This window comes from Lissotriton vulgaris, chromosome 4_1 (genome assembly GCF_964263255.1).
Source record: "Lissotriton vulgaris chromosome 4_1, aLisVul1.2, whole genome shotgun sequence".
NCBI lineage: Eukaryota > Metazoa > Chordata > Amphibia > Caudata > Salamandridae > Lissotriton > Lissotriton vulgaris.
Genome location: NC_141691.1, coordinates 213,693,955 through 213,721,800, shown reverse-complemented (window position 1 = coordinate 213,721,800; position 27,846 = coordinate 213,693,955). Strand labels below are relative to the sequence as shown.

The 27,846-nt window shown below is 43.9% G+C and overlaps 1 pseudogene; it reads left to right on the top strand.

Moving 5' to 3' along the window:
• The window catches only part of LOC147718572 (transcription factor HES-1-like), a 101,507-nt pseudogene that overhangs the window by 35,463 nt on the left and 38,198 nt on the right, over positions 1-27,846 (top strand).

Here is a 27,846-nt window from a genome sequence, read left to right as displayed (position 1 = left end):
TTAAACCTCTCTACGAATTACTAAAACCTGATTTCAAACCAATAAATTGGACTTAAAAACACACAGAAATTTTGAGATCGCTGCAAACAGACATGTTAGCTAAAACAAAATTAGAAACACGCGACAATACATGTAATCTTGTAATCCGAGTCATCCCAGGAAGATGCGGATTCACGTACCTGACCTCTAAAGAGGGAGAAACGGTACCAATAGCTTACAAATCACATTAGAACACAAAAGTAGAAAAAACATTCAGTCTTACTGAAAATACTGTGAAGGCGGTTCAGACCGCTGTAGCAAAAGAAAGAGTCCTAGCCCAAGGCAAAAGAATTGCTGTTTTTACAGCAGAATCAGCCTTTGAGGCATTATTCAGCCCAGTTAATCTAAAAACGGTGGCTCTAGACCCAAAATGGATACAGTGGGAAAATTCTCTTGCTGCAGAAGACGTGACATACTATTTTGTCCCGAACATGAAAAAACTGAATGATTTGGAATATGAAGAAGAATATCCCCTGCCAATCAAAATTTTGCCTCTCCAACAGTACTCTTGTATAATCTATACGGACAGATTTGTACAGCATTACAATGTAGATGATAAATCCTACAATGCAGCCTGCACGATTGTTAAAGGTCGCTGGCTCTGCGGTAAATTCAGACCGAAAATAACAAAAACGGAATCACTGAGAAACTGTTCGGCTCAGCGAGCTGAAATCAGATCTTTAAAGATGGCGCTTGAAAATGCCGATCGTGAATTCCCGACACTAATAGTGTGTGATTCGCATTTCTGCGTCAAATCTTACAATTATGATTTGCAGAACTGGGTTCAAAACGATTACAAAGATGACACAGGTGCCACAATCAAGCCATTTCTGTAGTTAGCATACGGCTATCTATACATAAAATACAGCGTCCTATTAATTCCTTTTAAGACTATATTCACTTAAAAATGTGGCCCCAGTGCTCAGCTGACACAAGAACTGTTATAAAAGATTTGCGAGTCTTTATCGGCACATACGCAATTGCCATGCTACATTCTGACCAGGGTTCTGCTTTTAGTTCTCGAGCTTATAAGGAGGCCATGACCAGCATGGGCATTGGGTTGCGGTACTCTTGTCCCTTCCATCCTGAGGGAAACGGGATTGTGGAAAGAAAAAACCGAGACATAAAGCAATCTATAACGGCATAGGTACTAGGTTCGGGTGATGGGTGGGTCCAGCATTTAACTAGTGTCCAACGTAGTCTCAATAATCTGCCAAGAAGTTAAAACAGCAGCCAACAACCACTGAAGACACACCACCTGTCCCAGCAAGACCTGTCTGGATTCCAAAGATTGGGGATCTGGTCAGAGAGGAAATAGCGGTGAAGAAGGAATTTGGACCTTCTTACAGAAAAGCAGTACCTGTCTTAGCAGTCAACAGAACGAGATCAGTTGTACTACCGCCCCTTGCTGGTAAAAAGGAGAACCAAGTTGTATCCATCGACCTGGTTAAACCACAATCATGTGGCCAATAATAAGTAGTAGGCCAAGTGGTCAAACTGAGAGACTAATCACATTTGAAAAAACCTGCAGTGAATACAAAAGGACTATGCAAAAATGCCATGGAACTTGTGCCTCTTGAAACCCAAATGGAAACAGTTTTTCAAGAAACACCAGTCTACAAGTATGTAGCCTCAGACTGTGCTAAAGAAAGACAAATTGAAATTGAAAATGCAATCCCAACAATTGACAGAACTGCATCTGGCTACTTCATCAATTTCGATAACTTTTCTGAAGATCAAAGCGACCCTGAAGTAACGCCAGTAACAAAGACTTTTAAAGAAAAAGTAACAGAACTCTTTCATGAACTCAAAGAAACCTATCTGATTTCTCCATGGATTGAATTTTGGACTGTGTTAGGTGTACTTTTCCTCCTGCTTTGGCTCATCATGGTACTTTGCTTGGGAAAATTCCTTGAGGGAAAATACAGTACAATGGACACAGCAAGTCAGAACATCAACTTGGTCCTAAAGCCACATCTCACATCGAGAAAAGAGAACTTTCATCAGTAAATGTCACAGCCATTCCCATACCTGGGGGGGGGTAGTTTGGGACAAAACGGATTACGAAATCTATGGACCGGTCGAACTCTTGAAATATCCTCATCAGTTTAAGGTTTCTTTAAGTGATTTTGTAAAACCAAGTACATTCTCTGATGATTGGGACTTTGAAAGCATAAATAATATGATGTCAGATTTAGTAATGTCAGCAAAATTTACAGAACATGCAGCCTGATTCATCATACTCCCGTTTTGCGAGCCCCTAATAGCGATTCATAGCGAATCGCTATTAAGGACTCGCAAAACGGGATTCATGTAGGAATATGCAAAAAAATGCGATTCCTACTAATTCCTTATTTGCGATTAGCAAATTGCTAATCGCAAATAAGGAAAAACTCCCCATTCATTCCTACTGGCCAAAAGGCCCATAGGAATGAATGGGGAGTATCGCAAGAGTAAACAATTGCGAACACGTAGATGCGCCGCACAGATGACATCCACTCGAGCATCGGCTTCTTGCGGCACTTAGAACCCCATTGCGGCAATTCCCGGGGGCTACATTTGGGTCCCCGTTCTAAGCAGACCTGCATTGGCGGTCTTTGCTATTGAATTCCTTAGCGGACTCCTTCACAGATGTGAACCGCGTACCACTGTGTATCTAAAAAGGCATGAATGTTTAATGTCCTGATGATGATCCCGCTATACTTTAAGGGGATCGAAACGCCGACGACACCTTACACTGGATGATTTGATTATATCATTTGCTTAATCACAACAGTGTATTCTTTGTAAATATTCATCTGCAAAACTTAGAATACATGCAGACTGCCTGCTCTTGCCTCACTTGTCTATGTATGTCACAAATGTCTTTGTACAGTAGTAGGACACAAGTTGTGTTCCACTTTGATATTGTACTTAATTGATTGACTATACTTACATTCCTGTTATTAAACCCTGTCCGGCTGGACAGACTATATAGATTTCAATCTTGATCTATATGTATTTTTATTATTCTCCACTTGTTATGGACCACTGTTCCTTGAAATAATATATGCACCCAAGGTCCCTCACCTATTGCTTCTTTGGGTATCCCTTGCACTATATAACAGCACAGCTGACATCCGGCGGGAGATACGAGCAGCTCGCTTTCTCAAAATAGCAAAATGTGCAATTCTGCACAAGAAATCTATCGCTGGCAGCATAAACCTTCTGAAATTGATGATTTGGTTCAGAATAACTCCTCAGATTGATATTTGGCTGCACTTTTTTGTGCAAGGAGTGCATTTTTTGGGGAGTTGGGAGGAAAGAAGTGGCCCAAAGTCTCCAACTTCCTGTTCCTTTCCAGCAGGCTCCTCCCAGTGCTTTGTCCATGTCCTAGTCACTCTTCATTTGGATCTGGAGCTGGAAGGATTACTCTTTGACTGCTGCTGGATATGTGTATTTGAGGACTTTTTGTTTGGATCACTTTTGGAGTTGATATTTTACAAGTAAGTTGATGTTGTTTGTTTGGGGCATTGCAGTTGCAGCAACTACAATTTATGAACTTTTTCACAAGTTTTATAAAATATATTGTGTGTAGCCACTAGCAACGGTATCTAGTAGGCCCAGGGTTAGTCATGGGTGCACGATACAACTGTTTCTGTGAGTTTTTTTAACTTAAATATCATTTATGGCATGGAATTGAATAGCTCACTGTTATTATATCTATGTGGATATATTTTGTAATTTTTTGGGGTGCGTGTTAAAGCCACACTAGGCAGTACGCCCAGGGGTAGTCAGTGGTGCATGGGCCATGTTTGTCTGTGGGGTCTCTTGAATTTAAACATCATTTAGGGCATGGATGGCATAGGATTGGGGTGATTTTTGTGTGTATTTCTATTTTTTGGGTGTTGTTGGGGCCTGGTCCAGGGCCTGGCCATGTGGGTGGGGGTCATTTTGAGGCCTGGTCCAGGGCCTGGCCATGTGGGTGGGGGTCTAGGGACCATTTTGAAGCCAGGTAGTGTGCTTTTTGCCATAGGCCTGCACCCAGTCTGCCTTGCTTTCATCAATTATGCCCAGGGGCAGTCAGTGGTGCATGTGCCAAGTCTTTCTGTGTGTTCTCTTGATTTTAAACATAATTTAGGGCATGGATACCATTTGATTGGGGTGATTTTTTTGTGTATTTCTTTTTTTTGGGTGTTGTTGGGGCCTGGTCCAGGGCCTGGCCGTGTGGGTGGGGGCCATTTTGAGGCCTGGTCCAGGGCCTGGCCATGTCGGTGGGGTCCAGGGGCATTTTGAAGCCAGGCAGTGTGCTTTGTGCTATAGGCCTGCACCCAGTCTGCCTTGCTTTCATTCATTATGCCCACGGGCGGTCAGTGGAGCATGTGCCAAGTCTTTCAGTGTGTTCTCTTGATTTTAAACATTATTTAGGGCATGGATTCCATTGGATTGGGGTTATCTTTGTGTGTATTTAAATTTTGTGGGTGTTGTTGGGTCCTGGTTCAGGGCCTGGCCATGTAGGTGGGGGGCATTTTGAGGCCTGGTCCAGTGCCTGGCCATGTGGGTGGGGGTCCAGGGGCATTTTGAAGCCAGGCAGTGTGCTTTGTGCTATAGGCCTGCACCCAGTCTGCCTTGCTTTCATTCATTATGCCCACAGGCGGTCAGTGGAGCATGTGCCAAGTCTTTCTGTGTGTTCTCTTGATTTTAAACATTATTTAGGGCATGGATTCGATTGGATTGGGGTTATTTTTGTGTGTATTTCTATTTTTTGGGTGTTGTTGGGGCCTGGTCCAGGGCCTGGCCATGTGGGTGGGGGTCATTTTGAGGCCTGGTCCAGGGCCTGGCCATGTGGGTGGGGGTCTAGGGACCATTTTGAAGCCAGGTAGTGTGCTTTTTGCCATAGGCCTGCACCCAGTCTGCCTTGCTTTCATCAATTATGCCCAGGGGCAGTCAGTGGTGCATGTGCCAAGTCTTTCTGTGTGTTCTCTTGATTTTAAACATAATTTAGGGCATGGATACCATTTGATTGGGGTGATTTTTTTGTGTATTTCTTTTTTTTGGGTGTTGTTGGGGCCTGGTCCAGGGCCTGGCCGTGTGGGTGGGGGCCATTTTGAGGCCTGGTCCAGGGCCTGGCCATGTCGGTGGGGTCCAGGGGCATTTTGAAGCCAGGCAGTGTGCTTTGTGCTATAGGCCTGCACCCAGTCTGCCTTGCTTTCATTCATTATGCCCACGGGCGGTCAGTGGAGCATGTGCCAAGTCTTTCAGTGTGTTCTCTTGATTTTAAACATTATTTAGGGCATGGATTCCATTGGATTGGGGTTATCTTTGTGTGTATTTAAATTTTGTGGGTGTTGTTGGGTCCTGGTTCAGGGCCTGGCCATGTAGGTGGGGGGCATTTTGAGGCCTGGTCCAGTGCCTGGCCATGTGGGTGGGGGTCCAGGGGCATTTTGAAGCCAGGCAGTGTGCTTTGTGCTATAGGCCTGCACCCAGTCTGCCTTGCTTTCATTCATTATGCCCACAGGCGGTCAGTGGAGCATGTGCCAAGTCTTTCTGTGTGTTCTCTTGATTTTAAACATTATTTAGGGCATGGATTCGATTGGATTGGGGTTATTTTTGTGTGTATTTAAATTTTTGGGGTGTTGTTGGGGCCTGGTCCAGGGCCTGGCCATGTAGGTGGGGGCCATTTTGAGGCCTGGTCCAGGGCCTGGCTATGTGGGTGGGGGTCTAGGGGCCATTTTGAAGCCAGGCAGTGTGCTTTTTGCTATAGGCCCGCAACCAGTCTGCCTTGCTTTCATCCATTATGCCCATGGGCAGTCAGTGGTGCATGTGCCAAGTCTTTCTGTGTGTTCTCTTGATTTTAAACATCATTTGGGGCATGGATGCCATTAGATTGGGGTGATTTTTGTGTGTATTTCGATTTTTTGGGTGTTGTTGGGGCCTGGTCCAGGGCCTGGCCATGGAGATGGGGGCCATTTTGATGCCTGGTCCAGGGCCTGGCCATGTGGGTGGGGGTCTAGGGGCCATTTTGAAGCCAGGCAGTGTGCTTTGTTATGCCATATGCCTGCACCCAGTCTGCCTTGCTTTCATCCATTATGCCCAGGGGTACTAAGAGGTGCATGAAACAACTCTCTCTTGGTGGTCTCTCTTCTATTAATTTAAACATCCATTTTTGATTAGAATTTCTGTTTTTATTTAGTGTCTTTCCGTTTTTGGGGGTGTTGTGTTATAATAAATGCCTAGTTGCAAATATTAATTGAAGCACAACATATGCAACATTTATTTAACTGATGTTCCTCTGGTTTCCTTTGCTTTAGGTGCACAAAAACTGAAAACCAGGAATCATCCTCATCATCATCACTTGTTGTAGTGCCAGGAAGAAATCCTGCTGTGGTGTATGCAAAACGTCACGTGACGTCACGTGTGGTGGCCACAGACAACTCTGCAACTCGAGCAACTGCGTCCTGCTGTTCTGACATCTGAAGAAGATGGGCCCAAAGACTAGAGGCCGTAGCTCCCCTACGAAGAAAGTTGCCAGTGCCACTGCCAGTAAGAAGGAGCAGTAGAAACAAGGAAGCAAGTGTTACCACTTACCAAGGAGACTAGTGTGCCGACAGATTCTTTTTTGGGGGGAAAAAAACCTACGCCTGCAGCAGCGGTGTCCGCCGGGGACCAAGCGGGGAGCAGCACCTCCTCTTCATTGATCTCAGTGCCACTACTCCAAGTTAGGCCCAAGTCCATGAGTGCCGCAGTCGAGTCTCTTTAATTGCTCTTTCACCATCGACCAGTGATGTTGGCGTTGACTCATCGCAAAGTAGCATCCAATCAACGCAGGGTGTAACTTATCTGATGAGTGTTAAACCACAGCCGCAACGACAGCTACAGGTGCAACAAGGAGAGGCGCAAGGAGAGGCACAAGGAGAGGCACAAAGGGAGGCGCAAGGGGAGGTGCAAGGAGTGGCACTAGGAGAGGCGCAAGGAGTGGAACTAGGAGAGGCACAAGGAGTGGTGCAAGGAGTGGTGCAAGAAGAGGCACAAGGAGTGGCACAAGGAGTGGCGCAAGGAGTGGCGCAAGGAGTGGCAAAAGGACTGGTGCAAGGAGTGGTGCAAGGAGTGGCGTAAGTAGAGGCGCAAGTAGAGGCGCAAGTAGAGGCGCATGGAGAGGCACAACTGCCCACAATGCTTGTTCCTCCAGAAGTAGGGGCACATCAGGAAATCGAGATTCAAGATGAGGTATCATCCGAGCTAGCCACTCCTCCTGATGATCCATTGTCTTCCAGGTCCCCAGCAAGAAAAAGGTCAAGGAGGGCTAGTACAAGTTCTTCAAGTCCCCCTCCTTCTGATGATCTAGATATTGATTGGCACCCATCAATGCAGTCTGAGAGGGAAGCATGCCATGAGCCGACAAAGCTAGCTTGAAGGAAGGTTCCCGCAGGACTTTCACTTATGGGTGATGACGAAGAAGAAGTAGAAGTGGTGTATTCTGCTGCTGATGAACAGTCTGACAAAAGCGACCCAGTCATCACGGTCGTCACTCCAGCCCCAGCGGGCATTCAGCAGACAGACATTTTTACCCTATCCAAAAAAGCTGCTGTGCAGGATGTGTGTGGCGTGGCACCACTGGTGGTACCACCACCAACACAGGTAACTACTACACCAACACGATCTACAGCTTCCATATTTTCTTGTCAGAAGGGCCGGCAGGGAACTCCATCCAGCTCGACCTCCATTACCTCATGTAGTGGTGCTGTAAGTGCACAACAGAGTCAAATTTAGCGACGCCCATCCTCCACTTCATCTGTCATTGAAAGTAGCACCTCCACCACCACCAGAAATCTCCAGTCCCCAGTTCGATTTGTAAACACGTAGTTAGTCGGGGTAAGCTTGTTACCAACTATGGTACTGGAGGCCAGAGAGGTCATCTAAAAAAACATCACATTATCCAGTGGGGGGCGCACCTAAGTAACAGCCAGAAAACCAAAATTACAAATCCAAATGTAGACATTGATATTGCATCTGATGACGAGGAGGAGCTGATCGTGCAGGGGAGAGGTGAACAACTGAGAGATATTTTTTCTGCTACACACAGTGCCCCTGGCAGCAGCACTGCAGTGGTAGCGCCCACATCCTCCTCTACCCCAGTAACATCAAGGAGGCACAGTAGTCTGGTAGAGACACCAATGCAAAAAAGTACATCAATGAGCCTAACTGGGTTGAAGAGGTCTGCATCCTCATCACATCTGAAAATGTTCCAGACCACCATTAAAAGCATGTTTTGGTCGGAGGCGCCATTGGAACGCAACCACCCAAAAGGCACGTCTTTATAATGCAATGCTGGCTAAAATGTTAGCGCTGGACCTTCTCCCTTTTTCTTTCATGGAAGGGGTGGGTTTTCTAGAATTTGTGGCAACAGTCTGCCCTAAATGGAAGGTTCCTAGCCGGTCCTATTTTGCCAGAGTTGCGGTTCCAGCACTACATCAAGATGTGCTGGAGGTGATTGGGGCAGCTTTGCAGAAGAGTGCTGTTCACACTATCCACCTGACAACAGACATATGGACCAGTTGCCAAGCCATTGATTACATGTGCATCACTGCACACTGGGTCTCTTTTGCGAGGGTTAGAGACAAGATAGCTGCAGGTGATCACAGTGCCAACATTTTTCAAGCTACTCGGAACATGCAACAGTAGCCATGTTTGCCATGGAGAAATCTCATACTGCAGTAAACATTTTGGAGGAGTTTAACAACAAGGTCTTTGAATTGCTGCATCCAAGAAAGCACATGATTGATTATGTTTCCACGGAAAATGGCCGTAATATAGTTAGGGCCATGTCTGATGTTGGCTTTTTCAGAGTGCCGTGGTTGGTGCACAGTAAAAAAAACAGAGTCAGCAAGTTACTGACCACCTGCCGAAGAATCTGCACACATTTTAGCCATTGTTTTAAGGCCCGGAAGCAGCTGAGGATCATTCAACGTGTCCGTAGAATGCCAGTCAGAGGACTCATCCAGGAGGTGGCAACATGTTGGAACTCAACCTTCTACATGCTTGAGCGTCTGTTTGAGCAGTGCTTGGTAATCAAAGAGTATGTCTTTAACGCACGGGGTGCTTCAATGAAAGACATGAGGCTAGAGGTGGAGGAATGGGACCTAGTTAAAAGCCTGACAGACATGCTTCGTCCTTTAGAGGTTTTCACGTGTGAAGTCAGCAGGGAGGACTGTACTTTGGGTAAAGCTATTCCATTGGCGCACATGCTAGAAAACGAACTGAAGGCAGTGTCTTCAACATTCCAAGATGATGCTGATAAGCAAGACGCATATCAGTTGGCTGAGAGCTTATTACCCCGCCTACTTGACAACGCAAGGCTTAAAGGAATACATTGTGAATAACATTACATTTGTGCCACTATTCTGGATCCACAGTACAAAAAGGCACTGGCCAGCAATACATTCATTCATTTTAATGAAGCAGATGTTTCAATTTATAAATATTGGCTAGCTCTGACAGCCACTCGGTTCGAAAAAGAGCGGCAGAAAATGGAAGGAACCGCCACAAGTGCTACTGAATCAGCAGGGCCATCCGGCGCCAAGGTCCACTTCTGTGGCCGAAGGCAGTCACTTTCCCTCAGAGCTGTTACCGACACCAGCAACCGTATCATCATCATCACCTGCACCAGGCCCAGCCAAAATATTGTCGGAAGCGGATTGGATAACTCATCAAGGGTTTGCTCGTTCCAGTGTTATTGCAAAGGCCACAGATGGTACTCAAAGTGGAGCACCCCTGCATGACCTTGAATGAATGGTGCTGGCCTATCTGGAAGACCCAACAGAGGTCTTCATTGATCATAACCCATTGCTGTATTGGTATGGGAAAAGGAGTCAATGGCCACTGATCACCAAGTTGGCTCTAAATTTTTATTCTTGCCCACTCGCAAGTGTGTCTTCTGAACGTGTTTTCAGTACAGCTGGTGCCATTGTAACTTCAAAAAAGACCAGCCTTTCACTCAAAAATGTAAAGAGGTTAACAATGATCAAGATGAATCAGCACTTCATACCACCAGTTTACAAAATACGTGAATCCATGCAGGAAGAAGAGGACACCGACTTAGGTGACGGAAGTTCTTCTCTGTTAGCTGACCTACTCCCGTTTCAATTCACAGAGTTTGAGGACGAGCTCTACTTCCCTGACACCTAGGCCTGAAATATTGACTTTCTTTTTTTTCGACTTTTATTCACTTTTATTCCTGTGTGTCTTTCTTTGTTTTGCAACTTTTACCACAACAAAACTCTAATCACAACAAATCCATCAGCAGCACTGTCTTCGTCTTATTTCCTTATTGAAGGTGCCGCTGTCTGCATTCCTGAAGTTCCCAAATTCACACAACTCAGTCATGCTTCTCTATCCTCCTCCTCCAGACTCCCCCTATCCATTTCCCTCAAGGCAGATGGCTGGATTATGCAGAATCAAGAAACTGTCGCTTCATAGACGAGTCCCCTCAAAAGAAGTGGGAGTGGAATTACTGACTATGCTGACTGTTACTTCTGAAATTGACGCACGAGAGGCTGGCCTGTGGTACTTCAGATGCTGACAAAAAGTGGAACAGGTAATGTATGAATGAATGGTGAGATGGCATGCACTGGGCAGCACTGGCTGTCTGGCTCTGATGAAAGCAATTGCTGTTTGTTTGTTGTGCATGATATGAATCCTATGTGTTCTGTTATTATTTAATCTTTTACATACTAAATGTAACTCAAGTCTACTCTGTTTTTACCTTGTTTATTGCAAATTGTACTTCTACTGCAGGGGCCACTACGTTGTATTTTTTAATATGGAAAATGTCCTTGGACGCACTGTGTGTAGACTGTGATTGCATGAACAACATTGAGTTTGCCAATACCATGATGATGATGATGAGTCTTGATGATCAAAGTTACATAATATCTTTACAGTCACTCACTAGGATGGCTGGATCATCATCGTTGGTTTACGGAAGAACTATGGCCATTTTGTGAGTTGAAAACAGGTAAACATGTCAACAACAACCATAGCATAACTACATGTCTGTCTAGTCTTTGTCAAGAGGTATGCTACATGGAGGTTGGTTCAATCAGTGGTGGCTGCCTTGAGAGTCTGCATGGCCCTGGCCTGCTGTGTGCTAATTCATATCCTGGAAACAGAGACTCAAGGTAGGCACTTTAGAAATGATGCATGTAGGTAATACTGTCGCCTCTGAAAGTGAAAGTGTTATTTTTGAACTACACACTGTACCGTATATTTTTCCTCTGGGGTGTCTTAATGTCCCTTCTCTTTCTGTTTTTCCATCGACAATTACAGGTCGGCACTTATCCTGTGCGATGTGAAACACATTACTTACCATAGCAATCCGCAATTCCGCATCCACCAGGCAGGCAGTGGACAGTGTGGTCACCAAGATTGATCAACAGAGCGCCCGATGGAATGGAGGAGTACCACAAATAAGAGGAATAGCTGGATGCATGCAACTTCCCAATTTGACCAGGACAACTACAACATACAGTTACAGTATGCACTTCACTTGTCCTTATCTTTTAAATAATGATATTGTTGCTTGTGAACTTCTATGAGTGAGTGACTTGGTGCGTTTGCTCTCTGCTTTAAATTCATCCCTACAGCTAAATGATAAGTTTCTTTGCTATTTGTAAAACTAGTGTAATGTACTTTGTTGTTTCTCCATGCTGGGTTTTCTTTTTCTCTCTCCAAAAAACTTTCGCAAAAACCCCCAATCCCATCCATTTTTCAAACCCTAACCCTCTTCCCCAGGGCTGTGTGGTTTTCATTTAGGTGTGTGAGTAAATGACAGCAATAATTCCACATGCTTATTGGGGAGTACAAGGTCAAAGCAACAGAAAATCAATTTAAAGGCAGGTGAAGGAATTCGAGGATTTATTCCTATTCTGCTTGACACACACCAATGAGTATTTGCAAATCATTTCAGAATTTCATGTCCGCCGTCGAGTGGATTCATCAACATCAACCTCCTCCTACATGTTTACACTGCTGTGTCTTTCAGTACTAGTTCTTGTAGTAGCCATAATCCACGCAACTATTAGTTAACTAAACTTTTGATTGAATACTTTAGCATTGATTAGGCTACAATTTAATTTATAGCACTCTTCTTGTGTACTGTACTATCGTACTGTCAATGTCTCATTTCCTTTTTTTTCATATGCTGCTACTGCCAGTGTGTACCACTACTACTACCACCCCAGCGATGCCATTTCATCCATCCAGGATTCCATTGCCACCCTTAATCGCCATTTGCCATGCAGCCAGCCCTGTGCCTAGCCCTATTCTCAAACACTAATGACAGGTAAGATAAGTATTTTATGGGAGGAAGTATAATGGAGTAGGAGGAGAGGAGAAACTGATGGTAGTACTAGTAAATTAGTAGGACAATTGAATTCACTAACTCTGTCAGTGGCACTTTTATAGAAATTTTGGCAATTAATTAGACAATTAGAATCAAGTAGCCAGTTAAGTTTCAGGAAAACAAATGTACAGTTGAGTTAACCCCACCCTGCCTACCCCAATAACATAAAATGTGTATGCTATATTTAAGTAGAAAATAAATAAATAATTACTTTGTCCCTAACAAAAATAAACTATCCCGCTAGATCCAACCAACCCCCTCCCTAACCACAACCAAAGTCCCTGAAATCAAAAGTCCAAAAACCTGAATGCCCAATTCCCACCCCCCCCAAAAGTCTTTAAAAAAGGGGCAATTGACAGTCTCTCTCCATGATCTACTTCCGCCAGCCGTGTCCTAAGTCCAGGTGGTCGCGGAGCTCTCGACGGAGGGCCTTGAGCAGGGTTTTCTGCCTCGACAGCTGGGCCACCTGCTGCTCAAGGTAGGCCACTCGCAGGGACAAACGGTGCATCCTTGCCTTGCAGGCACTGTGGGGGGCAGCTGTTGTTGTTGCTGCTCGGCGGTGGCGGGTGGCTGCCAGACCACGGCACCATACCACTGGAGGATTGCGCTGACCGTATGACCCAGGGGCAGTGGAGGAGGATGCAGCTGTTGTCGATGTCGACTGCAATTCCTCCTCCTTCTGGGCAACCAGCCGCCGATATTCAGCGACAATTGCCTCCAGCTTCCGGCGCCTGGCCCATGATAGCCAACTCCTTCCAAGATAGTTAAGAAGAAGGAGTATCTACATGAAGGAAAAGAAAAATACTGTAACTAAGTCCAATACTCTTTAAGATTAACACAAAATAATTCAACAGAAAGTTGTGTCACAGCACTAGCAACTTGCAAGCACAGTACATAACATTTGTGTGGCATGTATCTATCAAACCTCCAACTTCGTCGGCCTCTGCTCTAACATTAGTGGGAGTTTCAGGAATTCTAAAAGCACTAATATGGACTCACTACATTAGTCTCAGACAGTACACCATTCTTCTTCTCTCTTGTTTAGCAAAATTGGTATATAAACTTGTGGAATTCAGGACGTTTGTCCTGCCAGAATAATAGCTCGGCTAGCCTCTCTGTGGAGATTCAAGAACTGTTTAATTGCTCAATCCAAACAGGCCTAATTTCTATCCCATGGAAAGAAGCTTATGTCCGCCCAATACTGAAAAAGCCAACAGTGGACCCCCAGGTACTTGGTAACTATCGTCCCATCTCGTTACTCCCCGTACTGGGCACGAAATTGGAACCAGCCATCAATAGCCAATTAAGCCACTATCTTGAAACCAATAATTACCTAGACCCCTCGCAATCTGGTTTTCGCCCTCGTTTCAGCACAGAAACTGCCATTCTAGCAGTGACTGACTTTGAGGCAGGTAGTGGACGCTGGAGGATCTGTTGTTCTGATCCTCCTGGATCTCTCCGTGGCTTTCGATACTATTTCACATCTAAAGCTCGTGGAGAGACTCCACTCCTCTGGTATCCAGGGCACGGCCCTAAAATGGCTACAGAATTTCCTGACCGATAGACATCAAATGGTAATGTTGGGACATTTTCTCTCCAAGAAAACCTATCTGGACAGGGGTGTACCCCTGGGCTCCTGCCTGAGCCCGACATTATTTAATGTTCATATGGCCCCCCTGGCAAAAATTGAGGAACATTTAGGGTTTGAAATAATCTCATACGCGGATGACACTCAGCTTATGTTCACAATTTGTCCTAATTTAGAATCGGAGAAAGCTCGCTTTGAGGCGGGCATGGTCACTATTTCAAACTGGAAGTCTGAGAATTGCCTCCAATTGAATCCAAGTAAGAAGGCTGTAATGTTGATGGGGAAAGCATCAATGTTTTGGACAGATGACTGGTGACCATCCCAGCTTGGATCGGCCCCCATCGAAAACAATCAGTGAAGAGCCTGGGAATAATTCTGGACCACTCCTTAATGATGAAAGATCAGATTGTGGCCGTAATTAGATCATGCTACTACAGTCTCCGCCTTCTGCTTAAGATTCTACCCTACTTACCGATTAAACATCGCAGAATCCTGGTCCAAGCCATGGTGACTAGTCGCCTCGACTATAGAAATTTACTTCTGGCTGAAGTCGGAACAACGCAGCTTGCCAAACTACAGGTTATCCAAATAACAGCAGCAAGAATGATCTTGAATCGTCCTGCTGGCTCACCATCGAACCCCTTACTGAGAAAGCTTCATTGGCTTACAACAAGAAAGCGATCTAATTTTAAGATATGCTGCCTAACCTACAAATTGCTTAGAGGAAAAGGTCCTGACTACCTGCTAAAAAAAGCTGTTCAAACATACTTAGAACAGGGCACTTAGATCCAATTCCTTGGCCCTTTTAAAAGTCCCCAGGATACGTCGCAGTCATATTGAGGCATTGCTTTTTATTTTCTCGACCCACGCTACTGGAATTCTCTGCCCCTTGCTTTGCGAGAATTTCCTTTCTATAATATATTTAGGAAAACGTTAAAAGCATTTCTATTCTAGTTAACATAATGTCCTCCCTGTGTCCGCGACCTCTTAACCCTAAGTAAGCACCTAGATGCCTCCGGGTGAGTCGTGCGCTATATAAGTGTTTTTAACATAACATAACATAACATAACATAATGCCAGCGCAGTCAGCTTGCACCCAAGAAAAACAGACGCAAGCCATGATGACGCAGACTTGCATTACTGTTACCAGTCCAGTACAAGCAGGTGGTGACGCTCTTACTTTTCTATTACGGGTGGAACTGGCCATACTCTGTTACAAGGGCTACTGCTCAATTAATTTAACTTTAACCCAGCCCTGCCCCTGACTACTACAAATAGAAAATTAAGAAGATAATATGATCATATATCCCTTCACAGGATATTTGCTTATATAAGGGATAACTTTACATGTTTTGCTTTTATTGATTGAGTGAACACCGATAGGCAACACATGAATAACAGAGTTGAAAAAAAAATATTAACAGAGGTAGTGAGTGGTCCCCGTAATCGACGGAGGAAGGAACTAAGTTGTGACTTGAATTGATAATGTGAACTATACAATAGATACACAATATATGCTGTGCTTTAAAACTACTGTTAGCCAAGGGAGTATTCTGAAAAATTACAACTACTTTCCTCGAGTTTACTACTCTGTCACGGACGTGCGGCGTTACATGCTCTTCAAAGTCTTCATCCAGTGATCGTCTACTCTGTCTACTCTAGATACACCTATGCTATCTATGAGGAAGATCCCATCCAGGCATCCATAAATTCAAAGTAAATATCAATCATTCTTCTTAATGGACAACTCTTACTTTTTCTCACCAAAAAACACCCTTTTTGTTTGTTTTTTGAACGCCGCCAGCCATGCACCCGTGCTTGACTTGCATTTAAATTTGCACCAAAGGATATATTGAGCACACATACATTTTCTGTTTCACCCACCCAGACAGTCCTCTTTTCTTTCTCCTTTCAACCATCCTTGCTTCAGCCTTCAACCGGCCATGCATCAGATTCCCAGCCAACTGTGCCCGCATTCAAAAAGAAGCATCATTCTTTGCCAGTCATTAATTTAATTCGCTCGTCCTTCCTTACACCCTTCTTTCCCTTTTTGTTCAGAGTTCATCCCATCCATCAAGTTAATCTCTGATCTGACTTGGCTTCTCGATAAAACGTTTACAGCTGAGTCAAATTTGGAGGAGGCCATTGGTTACTCGTCAACTCCTGCCGCTAATGCTATTGCTAATGCGAACTCAAGGGGGACTGTCTTCAGTTCTAAGTTCTACCTGGTTGACAAAAACTTAGTTCTAAATTTGTAAGTCTTCTTAACAGTAATGTGTACTTACTGTTACTGTCCAACATATACTACACCCCTGCAGCGAGCCTACTCTGCAATCTCAATAGGGAAGGAATAATATATTAGCTTACCACTGTCTGCCACCAATGTGGCATCCCCCACAGCAGTTCCTGCTGGCACCGCATCTGCCCCTGGAGTGACCGCCTCCGCGCTGGCCCCGGCACTGGTGGTTGGCTGAGCCAATGGTGTTACACCTAGAAAATACATGTGAAATTTTTAGATGCCATACACCACTCCCTATTTTGTCTAAGAATTAAAAAATATGTTATTTACTACATAAACAAATTTGATTATTTGTGACTCTCTAGTCTAAACTAAAAATTCCTCTTTCGGAAGGGGAGGGTGTTTCTTTTTATGCTTAGCCATGATAAGAGGCTAAACTTTTTGGCACAACTGATGAATGCTTGCTTTTTAACATGCACCATTTTTCTCATTACAGACAGAAGTTTCCCTTCTACGAACAAGAGCTATATGTTATGTTAATCATCATCATCACCACCAGTATTTTAAGTTCCAACCAGGTGATGAGTCTCTTATTGTGTAAAATCACCACTGTTCAGTTTGAAAGACTTCACTGTTTACCTTTTATGAATGAAATTGATTGTAATACATGTTTTTATATAATGCACAATTGAAATGTAATGTACTGACTACTGAGTACACACAGAGCTAGTTGTTTTACTTTTAATAAAGCTTTAAAACTTACATAGACTCTGTGTTTTTTTTGGTCATGAGTGAGTGAGCGAAAGGGTATGCATTTGCAAGCATGATTCCGTGACTCTGAGAGGTCGGGAGTAGACTCTGGCTCCGTAGTCTAATTTTCTGGGTTGTATATTCATTGGGGATCATAACTGCATTCGGGAGCTAAATAATGACTTTGACACACTAGCTAGTCTCAGTATAAGGAGATTGATGGTTCAGCTTCTGTTATGACTGAGGTATGTGGAAACTGGAAAGTCTTACTGCGACTATTATCACCAATGCCCTATTTCCTGTCCATAGTTCTGTATGTGCAGAATATTCCATGCAACAGTAGTAGTATGTCCTCATATCAAATCAAAAAGTAAACTAGTATCTTATTCTTGGTGGCCACTGACATTTTATTGTTGGGAATTGTCAAAGCATAAACATTAAGAAGACTTAAATAGACATTTTGGACAACCCAGAGGACTGCACGAACTATCTACGTTGCAAATTTTAATGAATTCTATCGGAAACACGAATAGACTAACAGGCCTACAAGTGGAACAGAACGGCCAATGTGGGCGGCCAGCAAACAAAATCATTTTTTATGTTGAACTGTTTATGCTTATTGTACTATAGCATAGAATTGATTTTAAACGCATGTTTTTTATGAGTATTTTAACTTCCTTATTGCGTGTTACTGTAGCGCATTAGTTTTAATTAACTGTGCAATAAACTATAAACTGAAACAGAGGACTGCACTCAGTGCATAGAGCTATTGCTGAATAGGAGTTTTGTTTAACACCTTTTGCCAACTAGCTACACAGACAGACTAATAAAAATATTCTAGTAGTAGCACAGAGAGTCATAGTGGAGGCAGGATACGAATTTAGAAACAGTCTACAAGAAGATCAAAGACGGTTTAGGAAAAAATAGAATTATGAGGAACGTTTGGAGTAAATAGGTGCTGTAAAAGATAGGGAAGTATAATTAATAGTATTAACAGGAAAACTTACTGGGGCCAGCAGAGGAGCCCTCGGCGGACCGATCCTTGCCTTCCTGCTCCGCCTGTGCTGCTACCTCCTCCTCTGTCCTCTTGCCCCTCGGGAGAGCTGATGTACAACATGAAAGAAAGACACAAACATGGATGATTGTTGTCAGCCAAATCAAACATTTCAAAAAAACAATAACAAATTATTTCGGGGAATAGACAACAATTGCACTAAATTTATTGACCTATCTGATGTGGTCTACTAGGATATTAGTATTGCTGGATTCGCGGACCGTCTACTTGGAAAGTTATGTAACTCACTAAACCAACTAGAAAAAGGTTCTACTAGGACTGGTAGGCAGCACTCCGCAGCACGTGAAGCGACAGACACAGTCCGTCATGATTGCAGACCAGTAAAAAGTTTCCTACTAAATAACCAGTCATAATATACTCAAACTATCAATGCACCACTACTATCTCTTCTTAGTGGGAGGAGTACAAAGGTAGGACTGGACTTGAGTCTCTAGTGTCTAGCATTACCCAGTTCTGTAAAGTACACTCATACATAATAATCACCAAGGACAAATGAGCACAAAATTGAAAACAAGTAAGCATAGTAGTACTGCCAGTGAGCAGGCGAGCACCTGCAATCACAGAAGCTTTTGAAACATAATTTCCCTGAAATGTAATCTCTAGTGTCTAGCATTACGCAGTTCTGTAAAGTACACTCATACATAATCACTCCGGCCAAATGAGCACAAAATTGAAAACAAGTAAGCATAGTAGCACCGCCAGTGAGCAGGCGAGCAACTGCAATCACAACAGCTTTTGAAACATAATTTACCTGCAATGTAATTGGCAGCATTCTTGCTCTTCGGAAAAAACAAATAATTCCAATATCATAACACAGAGCAGGAGAAAACAAAGTAGTGATTAAATAGCTACTAGTACTCACCAAGCCCAGGGATCTCGACGCCAAGCAGGTCGGGCAGGTCATGTTCCCTGTCCAGGATGTTGGACCACCGGTGCATCGCCTGGTTGTAGGTGCGCCGGACCCCAGACTCCCGATACACACCTTAACCCATAGCTGGTGTCGATCCCGGAGCCCGTACCCGGTATCGGGCCTGCCGCCTGCCGCCTGCTGCGACGGTCACCTCCATCGCGCTAAAGATGTCCCAAGCAGTTGCTGCCTCCCCCCTTAAGCGCCCGCAAGGGAGCCGGCTACGGGGTGCGGGACCCTTCCCCTTCAGGTTTTTGCCGGCTCCCTTTACCATGGTCCTGGGTCACAGAAAGGAAAAATAGGAAAGAATAGGGAGAAAAAAGAAAAGAAAAGAGAGAGCTAAACAAAAAACTGTAACTAAACTAAAGTAACAAAAAGTTGAAAAAAACACAAACTATAGATGTAGAAAAATAGAGAGATAGATAATGAGTAAAAAAGATTTTAAAAAGTTCAAATAAACAAAGGATTACAAAGATTAAAGAGGACTGAAAAAGCATTCCCAGAACCATAGCAATGATTGAAAAATAAGATGGCCGTGCCCATTGCGACCACGTGGGTAAGTTTGAGCGATATTTCCCCGCGAGCACGCAAAAATGGGCGCGAACACGCAATTGCGCCCATCACGTAGGAAATGCACAAAGGGAGCATGCAACTAGCCCTCAGAAACGGAAATACTCAAGGCGAACACTGAAAACAGGATGGCCACGCCCATGTACGACTGCATGGGTAACTTCGCAGTAGCCGCGCTATCTGAGGGTTCAATAACTCTCAAATCCAACATCCTCTGGACTTCAGTCCTGTGACAGTCCCTGACATGGTCAGGTTGCCTGTAAATCCCATTTTTAACAGGCAGGCTGTCCCCAGTGTCCACTTCATGAGTGCACCAGGTAGTCTGACTTGGAGTCAGAGATAACATATGTCTAGACTGATTGACCACCTGTCTGCAATCAGCTTGCTGCTGGGCAGTGAGGGTGCCTGCCTGCCAAGGCTGCATCATTCACTGGCCCATCATCATGGTTCTGTTAATGCAGGTCAGGGAGTGTATCACTCTCTTCCTCTTGCTCCTCATCAGTAGCCATGAGCAAGCCCATGTCTGCCCTGTCAACATATGGTTTCAGTCTGTTGACATGGAACACCCTGTGGGGACTTCTGGGAGTTCCAAGGTCTACCAAGTATGTAACCTCTCCCTCCTGTTCAACAATTGTATGGGGGCCTCTCCATTTGTCCTGGAGGGCTGCTGGGGCCACAGGCTCCAACACCCATACCTTCTACCCTGGCTGGTAAACAGTCAGTACAGCCATTTGGTCATGCCAGGCCTTTTGCAATTCCTGGATAGCCTCAAGGTTTTTGGTGGCCTTCTTCATGCCATCCTGGAGCAGAGACCAAGTACATAGTCAACAATATCCTGGTTGGGGGGTTTGAGAGGTAACTCCCATCCCTCCTTCACTAGACACAATGGACCACTAACATGATGTCCAAACAGAAGCTCAAAAGGGCTATAACCAACCCCCTTCTGAGGAACCTCCCTGTAGGCAAATAGAAGGCAGGGCAAAAGGATGTCCCATCTGCGCCTAAGCTTTTCTGGGAGACCTTTGATCATGCCCTTTAAGGTTTTGTTGAATCTTTCAACTAAACCATTGCATTGTGGGTGATAGGGCTTGGTGAATTTGTAATTCACTCCACACTCCTTCCACATAGCAGTCAAGTAACCAGACATGAAGTTTGCATCCCTATCTGATACTACCTCCTAAGGGAACCCCACTCTGGAAAATACTCCCAGGAGGGCCCTTGCCACCACAGGTGCTGCAGTGGTCCTAAGGGAAATTGCTTCTGGGTACCTGGTAGAATGGTTCACCACCACCAGGATAAACCTGTGCCCAGACGCTGTCTGAGGATCCATGGTACCAACTACATCCATTCCCACTATTTCAAAGTGAACCCCCACCACAGGTAGTAAATGTAAATGTAAATGTACAGGAATTTATATAGCGCAAATCACCGAGCGGTTTCTAAGCGCTGGCTTAGGGAACCCGTCCTGGTATTCCCCTGTGAGATAACCCCGGCAGGGTATCCGCAGGTGAAAGCCAGGCATCCCACCGCGAGGGGCTGTTGTGGAGATTAAGCAAGCTATTGCCCAGAGTCGCAGAGTATGAACCCGTGAATCGAGTAGGCACCGGAGCGAGAATTGTCGAGTCCATGGACATTTTAGGACTCAAGACCCCGCCAAGCCGTGAATTGAACCCTGGTCCCGGGCTGACCTCTGCTTCCAGGTCTGCCTTCTCTGACCAGTGAGCCACACTTCTCTGGTATCAGGGGTGCCATTATAGTACCACCTGCCTTGCCACTGGCTTGACAGGTGACACAGGAGCGACAACACTCCTTGGTGTCTTCAGACATATGGGGCTAATGAAAGTGAGGGACAATCCTGTCCCAAGTTTTCTTTTGGCCCAGGTGACCTACTAAGGGAATATCATGGGCTAGTGATAATATGAACGCCCCTAAACTTCAGAGGTATAACCAACCTCCTGGCTGCACCAGGTTTGGGGTCTCTACTCTCTGAGTACAGGAGTTCATCATCCCAATAGATCCCATGGGTACCACTAGCATTCCTGGCAGTCTCAGAAGTAGCTTGCTGTCTGAAGGGTCCAAGAGAGGGGCAGGTCAGCTGCTCCGGGCTTAGATCTTCCCTGGAAGGCCCCCCTGTCCCCAAGAGCTCAACCTGACCAGGCTCAAGCTCATCTGGGACAGTTCCTTCTTTAGGACAAAGATCATCTCCCTCAAGAGACTGATCTGTACTCTGAGTCAGGGGGAAGGCACTGCTCTAACTCTACTGCTCCTCCTTTTGGAAGGCACCTGGTCCATTCTTTCAGAATCCAGGGCCTGTTCAGTTGTAGACATTTTGGCCTGTGACCTGGTCACAGCAAACACATGTGCAGGGATTCCTAACATTTCTGCATGGGTCCTGAGCTCCACTGCAGCCCAAGCCGAAGTTTCTAAATCATTGCCAAGCAAGCATTCAACAGGGAGGTCTGCACTTACCACAACTTTCTTAAGACCAGTTATCACTCCCCCGGAGGAATTAACAACTGCCAAGGAATGGTCAGCCCTGACATTGATACCATTGGTCACTTGGTACATTTCACCAAGTATGATCTGCTTAGGAGCCACAAGGTCGTGTGTCACCATTGTGACACCTGCCCCTGTGTCCCTGAATGCTAAAGCCTCTTTTCCATGAATTAAATGCTGCTGTCTGTATTTGCCCAGATTACTGGGACTGACAAAGGAGGACCTATCCATGCCTCCATCACAGATCAGTATAGCCTGAGTTGGAATCTGACTAGGCCAGAGTCCATCTCAGAACCCAGGGTTAACCCTACTATACCCTTATTCTGGGTACCACCACTTTGAGCTGAAATAGGGGGAACAGTTGCCTTAGGGGCAATGGTGGCGGGAATTGAGTCTTTGGGTTTAGTACAATCACTAGTCCAATGGGTTTTCGGTTTACAGATTTAACACCATGGTTTCTTTTGGCCTTTTCCCTTGTTAGATTGGAACTCCCCACCAGATGCAGATTGTTAGGGACCTTGAGAATACTTCTGGTCTTTACCCTTTTCCCCACCCATGTCAGAGTTCTTAGAATCTTGCTTCTTAGGGTCACCTTGGTACTGAACCTTCTGCCTCACCCAGGTTCTGACCCATTTGTCTGCCTTCTGACCTAATTCTTGGACAGACGTCAGATCAGAGACCACCAGGTACTTATGCAACAGCTGATTTTAACAATTAATAAGGATCTGCTACCTCATAATTAAGTTGTATAGTCCTTTTAAATCACACACCTTACTGCCAAGTAACCAGCTCTCCAGAGCCTTAGTAGCACAATCTACAAAGTCAACCCAGTCTTGAGTCTGTGCCTTTTGGGTATCTCTCAACTTAATCCTGTATTGTTCAGTGGTTAAAGCAAACTCCTCAATCAGATCACTCTTCAAGACTTTGTAATTATCAGCATCCTCTTATCTTACAGTGAGGAGCTTGTCTCTACCTTTGTTTTCAAAGGAGAGCCACAAGATTGCTGCCCGCTGCTCCTGAGGGAACCTCTGTACTTTACAGGCCCTCTCAAGTGCAGTTATCCATTTGTGAATGTCATCCCCACTCTGGTTGGAAGGGACAATCTTGTTCATGTTCCTATGGTCATGAGTATGTGCTCTAACTCTAGGGACACAGATTCTGCTCCCATGGAACTCTAGTCCCAAATCTTTAGATCTCTGGAGCTCCAGGGCTTCCCTGTCAAAAGCTAAATGTGCTCTTCTGATTCTGAGCTTTTTATTCTCAAATGCAGGCAGTCTGCTATTTCTCTCCGGGGAGGACTCTCTCCTGTAGGAAGCTGAGGTCCTATGAGAGACAGAGGCCCCAACAGATGAACCTTAATGGTTGGATTCCAGTGTGGGAGTTCTAGACCTCCTAGGTACACTGTGAATTCCACCTAAAGGGGTAAATAGGAGACCCCTGGGGTTCCTTTCTTCATCCACAGGAAAAACGTGGTTATCCCGGTTAGATTTATCCTGATCTCCCTGGTCAGCATCAAGGTCCAGGTCTTGGATGTTTTCACCTCCTTGCCTTTCCTCTTCTGCAGCCCCACCCAACCTGCCTGCCTCATCAGACCCTGGGGTCTTTCTGAGGTTATCTAAAATCAATACCTCTATGAGGCGTTGAGTATCTGGGTGTCCCCCTGTCCTCAATTTCCTAGCTGTACACATGGCCATCAATTCTGGAAAGAGGACATGGTCATACTAAGTTAATCTGGAGCCACTGGCTCCAACCCTTGAAGACATACTAGTGTAGTGTTGTGCCTGCACCTACCTACTATAGTGGAACTAGTAAACTCTCTCTTGAGTTGTAGAAAGGGTGTGTTAAAGCCTCGGCACACAACTCAAAGTTCAGTAGAACTTACTTTATTCTATATTTATTTATATGTATCTATGTACCTATAGTGGTTTTCAGTTAGTCACTCAAAGAGATTATCTGGTAAAGCCATAGCAAGCTTAAATCCAGCCGCTGCGCACCAGTGTGAGAAGTTGGCCTTGCATATGCTGTACACTAGTTATAGTGGGCATCTTGTACCAGTCCAAACAGCCCTTATTGATGATAAGTCTTGAAGGAGTGTAAAGCAGCTTGGTTTACCAGATTATAACCTCTTGAATGTCTAAATGAAAGGAGAACCACACGGGGTATGTATATAAAATATATGTATTTATTTCTAAACACTCTCTAGTTATCTCTTTATGAGATTACAGAGCAAAGTACACAATTAAAACACAATAGAACTTCAGTAAATAGCACAATATACACTGGGCCCTAGGGAGGTTCCAAACCATATATTAAGAAAGTGGTAGAAGAACCATGACTTGACTAGACACAAGGTCTAGAGCCTGTAGAATCGTTGGGACCACAAGGATCCACCCAAGGTAGTGACACAGGGGACCCATGGGGGACGCGTGCAGTGTGATAACACAGCCGCGAGACGCTGTTAGCTTCAATGGGGAAAGTCGCGGTTGGAATTTTAAAGTTAAAGGACACTTAGGAGAGGACTTTGAGCAAACCCCTTCAGACTTAAGACGTTCAAGGGCCAACACCCATGGGAGCACCGGAGTACTTGAGTTACCTCACCCAGGGAAGCCGAGTGCATAGGTGTCGAATGGTGTCGGGAACCGTTGTTTATTTCAATTGCGATCTGCTGCAAAGTGCTGCTGCCGTGGAGGAGAAAAGTGTCTGTTGTGATATAAAAAAACTTCAAAAGACCAAGGCAGCAGACCAGGTCAAGCACTACGGATCCTTTAGTTCTTGATTTTGGATGGTGCAAACTTCTTCCTACACCTGCTACCGTTAGGTGTATGGATCAAAGATATACGAAAAAGAAACGGAAGGTGCACACAATTAGAGTCAGTAGAAATAATGTATTAAAGTATCTTCTTCTTTATTCAATAATATTCATCGGACATAGGCACAGACAACGCGTTTCGTTCCATTTGCCTTTTAGGAACTTCGTCAGGGCTGTAAAAAGTTACAAACATATATATACATAAATATACATTTAAAATGACGCATATAAACAAAGAAATGATCACAATAGATTAAATACCACTGGCCCAAACACACACAGACTAACAGTACTTACTGTCTATAAAAGACTAATGACAAAATGTAGTGACAAGTGACAAAATTTACAAATTTTAAAATACAGCAGCTACACTAACTGCATAGAATTTATAAAAAAAGTGTTGTACCACTTATGTGAAGAAAATTATATACAAAATTATTTACAAACATTTACAGCTAAAGAGGGCTGAAGTAGGTTGTTTCTAACAGCAATAAAGTGCATGTTCATGAAAAGAGAGTTTATTAAGCAATTTTCGGAAGGGGGATGAGTTTTCAGGGAGAAAGGAAGACCACATTACCAAGATTGTTTGTTTTGGAATTAGTCCAAAGGTATTAGTATGACTTACTAGTTATAAATCATGATCTAGTGGCTTTTAAGTATCAAAACCATAGGATTGGATGTCACAGTTGGTGCAGAGATATCTCAACCATTCACATATTCAGTAAGTAATGTAAGCTTACTGAGTTAATGTAGTTTGACCTGACACCAATTTTGGTCAGAGAGGTAAGGATCAGTGGCGACGACAAGTTGTGGGTCAGAATCACATAACCTAAAGTAGAACACAAGCGTAATTCAAACTTTTGAAGTAAGAAGAGAATGTATAATAAAACCATCGCTTCACATACTAGGAAGAAGTGTACCGGCAACAATTACTATTGATGTAAAGTCGGGTAAATGTTGGGGGGTCTATTACACCCAACAGTGACCAGAAGTTTACAAGTGCATACACTAGCATGATATGATATAATAAAGGAATGAGGAAGATAGTGCATAGATCCCATTTCATTTCCTATCCTAGTTTGCATAGCATACTACATATATAAGTATACCTTCAGACTTGTGAAGATGAGGCCCACAAAGGGCGACCTTAGGTTATTCCAACTGGTATCTTAAGGTCATATTCGAAGTTCGCAAAGACTGTTAGAGAAGTAAAGAAATAAAAATCCACAATAAGCGACAAGATTCCTAAAGATACAACCACAGCCAAGCCAGTGAGAAGCTGAGTTTTTTACAGTTTTAAGCAGCACCTCATCTATTGTACTTTTGATTTTGACAATAAAAATCCCCACATGGGGTAAATTTTCCACCTTACTTATTTGTTTGATATATTTCCACAAGTGTATGCTAGTGATGTAGGTCATAGATTATACTGGTAGGTCTCACGTATATGTGGCAAGATCCCAAATATCCCATCCTTACCTATAGTCAAGTTCACGGTCAAGTGATGTTTAAGGTTGAAGCTTTCTTCCACAGAAATTCTATAACGTTGGAAAAAAATATAAAAACCGAGGAGTGAGGCAGGACCATTATAAGTCCAACTGGCTGGTTATAGATAAGCAAATAACCAAGTATAATTGCATTTAAAATGGCCTAGAGTAAACTATATATGAGTTTCTCAATTGTTGTTAAGGCAGCCTGAGGGGGCGGAGTTATTTACGGAACCAACATATACCCAGCCATTTATTATTTATAAAAAACCAGGGGTATATTGAGTATACCAAACCACATATGCCTTTGACACGTATTTCCTTTGCATGATCAAATCAAAAGGTAGGCTTCTCACAATTTTCAAAAATGATACATATCAATTTAGTATTGAGAACGAAGAGACCAATATGTCTATCTAGCTATATATTGACTACCTAGAATAACTAACATGTTAAAAACTCAAGTAATATCGGAACTAGTACCTAATGGTTTCATTCAGGAAAGTCCCTTCGATACCCGCAATGTCGTTCTCCAAGGTGGAGGAGTTGTATAGACGTAACCGCCACCAGTCCGCAGTGTAGCTCAGTGTTCGTGGCAATAACCACAGAGCACCTAAGACCAGAGGCAGAAATGCCATTATAATGAGCACTCAATCCAACATCCTAAAAACGGTAATTGCCGACTGAATGGAATATCACATAATGGGCCGTAGAATGGGTGGGCTTCGGCCCATTATGTGATATTCCATTCAGTCGGCAATTCGAAGGGACTTTCCTGACTGGAACCATTAGGTACTAGTTCCGATATTACTTGAGTTTTTAACATGTTAGTTATTCTAGGTAGTCAATATATAGCTAGATAGACATATTGGTCTCTTCGTTCTCAATATTAAATTGATATGTATCATTTTTGAAAATTGTGAGAAGCCTATCTTTTGATTTGATCATGCAAAGGAAATACGTGTCAAAGGCATATGTGGTTTGGTATACTCAATATACCCCTGGTTTTAAAAAAAATAATAAATGGCTGGGTATATGTTGGTTCCGAAAATAACTCCGCCCCCTCAGGCTGCCTTAACAACAATTGAGAAACTCATATATAGTTTACTCTAGGCCATTTTAAATGCAATTATACTTGGTTATTTGCTTATCTATAACCAGCCAGTTGGACTTATAATGGTCCTGCCTCACTCCTCGGTTTTTATATTTTTTTCCAACGTTATAGAATTTCTGTGGAAGAAAGCTTCAATCTTAAACATCACTTGACTGTGAACTTGACTATAGGTAAGGATGGGATATTTGGGATCTTTCCACATATACGTGAGACCTACAAGTATAATCTATGACCTACTTCACTAGCATACACTTGTGGAAATTATTATTATTTTATTTTGAGTATTTATAAAGCGCGACTGATACCTTGCAGGCTTCCTGGCGCTGGAGAATACTCCATGGAAATATATCAAACAAATAAGTAAGGTGGAAAATTTACCCCATGTGGGGATTT